Here is a 6,799-nt window from a genome sequence, read left to right as displayed (position 1 = left end):
ATGAGCAGTTTCCAAAAACTTGTCGAACTACTGCGAAGATGTCCCTAGACAGGTGACAACATCGACGCTGCTTAAGGAACAAAGTGTACAAGGGGATGCCAGTCTCGCAGACTGATATGGAAGGCCATGTAATCAATATTACACCTTACCAGGAATTCTGAACACTGTCTTGATATTCGCAGATATCAGATATTCGAATTAGGAATGGGAATATCACTATCCGTATTATTATTATTATTATTATTATTATTATTATTATTATTATTATTATTATTATTATTATTATTATTTTGTTGAAAAGGATGGCTGCACTGTGCGAATTGATTTTATATTGAGTTTTTTCAATTTTTCTTATAATTCGCCCTTCTTGCACGTCAATATTGGTCAATTATTGACCAATGTTCATATTTCGGTGGGTATAAACAATGTATTTCTTACCGCAGAAATTCTTTATTGGCCAATATAAAATCAATTCGCACAACGCAGCCACTATTTTCAACAAAACATGCTTGAAATGAGACCTTCTTCCTTCCTATTATTATTATTATTATTATTATTATTATTATTATTATTATTATTATTATTATTATTAGCCAAGATGCAACCCTAGCTGGAAAAGAAGACTGCTCCTATCAAAAGAGCTACAACAAGGAAAGCAGCCCAGTGTGGATAGTGAATAGAGAAGTGAAGAATGAACTCTGTCTGAGACAGAAAGTAAGATACAACATTTAAACTCTAAGGAGACACATGTGAACCAGCTATAATTACCAAGCGTATAATATTGTTTTTGTTTATCATGTGCGCACACTCTTCCGGCACAAGAACTAACACTGTAAATACCAAGTTTCCGCAGAATCCAAAACCATTATTGAAAAACAGCAGCGCTACTAGATATCCGTCAGATTAAAAAAGAAAAAAACAGTCCAGAATAAATGGATGAGTTAGGGTACAGAATGATGTTTTTTCGAGGTTGCATCATAGCCACTCATATGAACCAAGGTCAAGAGATAATTTTAGTAGCTACATCAGCATCCATAACACTGTCAGATGAAGAGATCCGGGCTGGCTGCTACTGTATAGATATCATTATAACTACAGCGGTGGTACAAAAAATACAGGGCAAGTATTATTGTGAATCACATAATAACAATAAAATCTTACGCAACTAGCCAAGAGGCCTTGGACTACACAACAAACTCCTACTGAATAGAAAGTCAAAATCTTAACAAATATAAAGAAATAGAAATGATTATACATAATTATATATAATATATACAGTATATGTTTTATATATATATATATATATATATATATATATATATATATATATATATATATATATATTATATATACATATGTACGTTTATATATATATATATATATATATATATATATATATATATATATATATATATATTAGACCCGTTAGATATAATTAATAATTAATAACACCAATTAAAACTAAATATATTCAAATATAGGTAAATAAAGAAAACGTGAAGTGTGTTTGATCATGTAATTAAGCAAAGGAATTCTAACCTATGGTACAGACACTGCCTACATGACGCTACTTACGTCAGAGTTGAAAATATTGTTACATGTCATCACAACCGTAAGAAAACTAAACGCGATTCCTGAGATAACCCAGCAGCTATAGATAGCAGCACAGATAACGCATTCAATTAAGTGAAACATATTGAACTAGGCCGAGCAATGAGCACCGTAGCCTACTTAACCCATAGGTTTTTTGCTTCGGGGCAGTACCTTGTGCAGAGTCTGCCTGGTATCACAACCTGCAGTCTGTCTTACACACGCTCTGGAACAGGATGATAGGCGCCGGAAGGGCTACAGGCGTGGAGGGATGGGAAGAGGGGATGGTTAAAACGGAAAGAATGATGTGACAGAGACGAGCCTTTTGGGATCAAATATGACAGCAAAGGAGAGACATTCTGGTACACTGCCTGTTATATAAGGCTGCTCAGCGTAAATATATGCTTATTGGAAGCCAATTTCTGCTGTTTTACGGGATGATGCTGACACTCACAAAATTGTACGATTATTAAAAATAATTTAATTAGTTTCCAAGCTCTGAGTTTTACTACTTTTTAATCGTTTATCATTTTAAATATTTATTTTTCAAGTTTTACGCTTTGCATTTTTCAGTATTTTCGTCATATCTTCATTTCATCTTCGATTATTGTTCATGTTATTTACTTCTTTCACATTTCAATACGGCGCTGAATGACCCTGTGGGCCTAAAACCCATGCTCCATCCATCCAATTATCCTCGTGAACAATCCCCGAAAATATTTCATAAATGATGCCAAAAGACACGTTTAGAATGAACGGTAACACTGTTAGTATAAATGTTACGCATGCTTGGTGTATGGTGGAGTGAACGCATGGTACGGGATCAGCTTTTGTCTTATATATATATATATATATATATATATATATATATATATATATATATATATATATATATATATATATATATATATATATATATATATATATATATATATATATATATATATATATATATATATATATATATATATATATATATATATATATATATATACAGTATGTATATATACAATATATATATATATATATATATATATATATATATATATATATATATTATATACAGTATATGTACACACACATATTTACATAACATGCTTCTTTTCTGGTGACAGCATAAAGTGTTAGCTTATGGGTATATGGGTCCAAAAGTCAACTTCTATTGGCCAGAAAGGGAGAATGCTTTAGTTTTTTGCGGTGGGTCACAATCAAGGGAATTACGGCCTGCATGGGGTAGCAAGCTCGTTCCAATAAACATTGGAATAGGAACGGTAGCTCTATGTTATATATATATATATATATATATATATATATATATATATATATATATATATATATATATATATATATATATATATATATACATATATACTGTATATACATATGATGTAGAGCTACTGTGTGTGTGTATATATATATATATATATATATATATATATATATATATATATATATATATATATATGCATATATATATATATATATATATATATATATATATATATATATATATATATATATATATACATATAACTATATATATATATATATATATATATATATATATATATATTATATATATATATATATATATATATATATATATATATATACAGAGCCTCGATGGCTCAGTCGGTTACAGCAGCAGCTTCGGACTTCGTAGAGGTCTGTGGCGCGGGTTCAAACCCGCAGCCGGCTGATCAGAGAGGCAGACACTTTGCTATCCGTGTAGACATCCCGGGATTATATATGTAATCAACGGATAGGTTTGCTTAAAAAGCAAATGGATGTTACAGACTAAATACACACACAAAACAAAGCCACTACAACACCTTCTAAAAACATAACCAACATCTCACACGTCTCGAACTCTCGCCATACCCGCGCAATAACTTCTCGCTGCTGGGAAGAAAGGGCGTTGGGTCGGGTATGATACATGAAACATACGTACCGGGGTCTGAGCGATGTCAGGCAGGGCAGCCGATCGAGACCACAGGTCTACCCCAAAGCCAAATCCAAAAGTCCTTCAAAAAGAAGGCATACAAAAATGGGAATAAAAGCACGTTAAAAAGAAGAAGAAGAAGAATATATATATATATATATATATATATATATATATATATATATATATATATATATATATATATATATATATATATATATATATATATATATATACTGTATATATAATCTCGAAGACGAAGGGAAAGGGCACCATTGTTACAATTAATTTATTATGCCGACGTTTCACGACAATTGCTATCGTCGCATTTTCAAGGCTGCAATGATTAAAAAAACCTTCTTACAAAAAGTCACATTAAAACATCGATATATACATAGAAATTATAAGACAAATAAAACCAGGGGGAATGGGCACGGGGAATGGGCACAGGACATACCTAAACCGCAGACGTAATAAGACTAAAATATAAGTTTTCTCAAGAACCCAGGAAGAGCAAGAAGGGACGAGAGAAGAAAAACGTAAACAAAAGGTTAAGCGATGAACAATTGGGCAGAGGTTGTTTGAGTATTTAGTGTTAAGCGATGACCAATTGGGCAGAGGGTGTTTGAGTATTTAGTGTTGGTCCCAACACTAAATACTCAAACAACCTCTGTCCAATTGCTCATCGCTTAACCTTTTGTTTATGTTTTTCTTCTCTCGTCCTTTCTTGCTCTTCCTGGGTTCTTGAGAAAGCTTATATTTTAGTCTTAGTACGTCTGCGGTTTACAGTAGGTATGTCCTGTGCCTATTCCCCCAGTTTTTATTTGTCTTATAATTTACATGTATATCTTCTTCTTTTAACGTGTTTGTTTTCCCATTTGTATGGGGTAAGCACGATGTCTTCTTTTTGACGGACTTTGAATGTATATAGCAATGTTTTAATGTGGCTTTTTCGTAAGAAGATTTTTCAACCATTTCAGCCTTGAAAATGCGACGATAGCAATTGTCGTGAAACGTCGGCATAATAAACTAATTGTAACAATGGTGCCCTTTCCCGTCGCCTTCGAGATTGTATCCTGAGTCGAGACTCGCCCTATACTTGGATATATACAGACAGTATATATATATATATATATATATATATATATATATATATATATATATATATATATATATATATATATATATATATATATATATATATATATATATATATATATAACGGAGAGCTATCGTCCCTATCTCAGTGTTTTTAATGTATTTCTGGAATGAGATTGCTACCTCATATAAGCACATACACACACACACACACACACACACATATATATATATATATATATATATATATATATATATATATATATATATATATATATATATATATATATATATATATATATATATATATAATATGTACATACATATATATATATATATATTTATATATACATACATATATATATATATATATATATATATATATATATATATATGTATATATGTATATGTATGTATGTATGTATGGCGTAGAGCTAGCATTCTTATCCCAATGTTATGAATTACGAAAGTCATTAATCTAAAAGTTAATACAAGACGCAGGTACGTTTTCTAAAAAAAAAAAGAAAATTCTGAAACAATAACAGATGACACTCAAATTCAAAAGTGCCCCAGTTTCTCAGTAACCAGAAAGTAAAAATGAAGGACCGTATTAATAACGTGAGATAAACTTGAAGTCTGTCATCATTGATAATGACAGGTTTGAATGAAACAGTTATGAAATAAATTAAGCTTTGTGATATGATTTCATGGTCGTTTTGGCCTCACTTGTATGATATGATATATATATATATATATATATATATATATATATATATATATATATATATATATATATATATATATATATATATATATACACACACATATATATATATATATTATAATAATATATATACATACATACAGTATGTATATATATTTAAAATTTTGTTTTTGTATTTATTTTAACCAGTATGTATCTAAAGTAAATATAAAATATTTTTGTTAAAGATTATTAACTATCTAGTTAATAATGTTCAGTTGTGGCACGATATTATCAGTAACATTTTTAATCTTTTAACGGGAAAATTACCAATGTACGTTAAAATCTAGTCACGAAACGCTCAAACAAACGCATTCATATTGTTCGTTGCAGTCATATACTCTCAGGCTTTCATCTCACCGTTTTCATTCCAATATTTGTTATTCTCTCTTTTTTTCATTATGATTGAATTATTTATAAATATGCATGTGCCCACATTCATGCTCTGGCGTTCCTGTATAATTTACATTGACGAATGTTTTCCGTGTGTGAAGATGGATGAGAATGTTCAGACTTGAGTAACGATGGAAACCTGACATATGTAGAATACGTTTTAATTAACAGAACACCACAAGGGTTACAAAGCTTGCTTAATGGAATGCATCATATATCTAGGGATGGACATAGGATATATGTAGGAAAACAGAAACAGAAAAATGAGGTCAGTATTCACAGAGGGATGACATGACACTAGATGGAGAGAGGATTGATGAGACCGAGGTTTTCAATTATTTATGAATAATGATACCCAGTGCAATTTCTCCTGCGTTATCTTTTAATGAAGACTAAAAAAGGCAAATCAAATAGTGGCCAGGCTGACTAAGATTTGGAACCAAATAAAATTTAATTATCTAGGAAAGTGAAATATGTATTATTCTGGTACGATCTGTATTGCTATAGGGACATGAATGATGATTTCTCAGTGAAACTACAGGGTGCCCCACGTAAAACCAGGAAATTTGGTACAGTTTTGGAAACAGAAAACAGTTATTGTTAACAGAAACATTGTTAAAACAGAGCAAAAACACAACTGTTAGATGGGCAGCTGCACAGCCACGTAGAGGGTCTAGCCAACTTCCAGTCGCCCTTTAGATGACTTCAGGCGGGATACTGCTCCAAGCTCCCATCAACAGAGTTTTTAAGGGTTGTATGTCTGTGACCTCTCTCGTCTGTAACTAAAGTTGATGTAACAGTAAAGCCCACATGGTAAAATCCATTACGTTTCGATCTGGACTTTTTGAGGGCCATTCGCTGGGTTCAGTGAAGTCAGGAGTATTGGTGCTGAGCCAGGCAACATTGTGTAAAATAATGTAAATCTAAAATTTCCTGTTTTTTTTGTAGGGTACCCTGTATATACTGTATAAATAATTTGTCCATAGGAGGAAAACGCTTTAAGAAGGATATTA

The sequence above is a fragment of the Macrobrachium rosenbergii genome, chromosome 21 (assembly GCF_040412425.1).
Source record: "Macrobrachium rosenbergii isolate ZJJX-2024 chromosome 21, ASM4041242v1, whole genome shotgun sequence".
Lineage (NCBI taxonomy): Eukaryota > Metazoa > Arthropoda > Malacostraca > Decapoda > Palaemonidae > Macrobrachium > Macrobrachium rosenbergii.
This window is presented reverse-complemented; position numbering follows the sequence as displayed.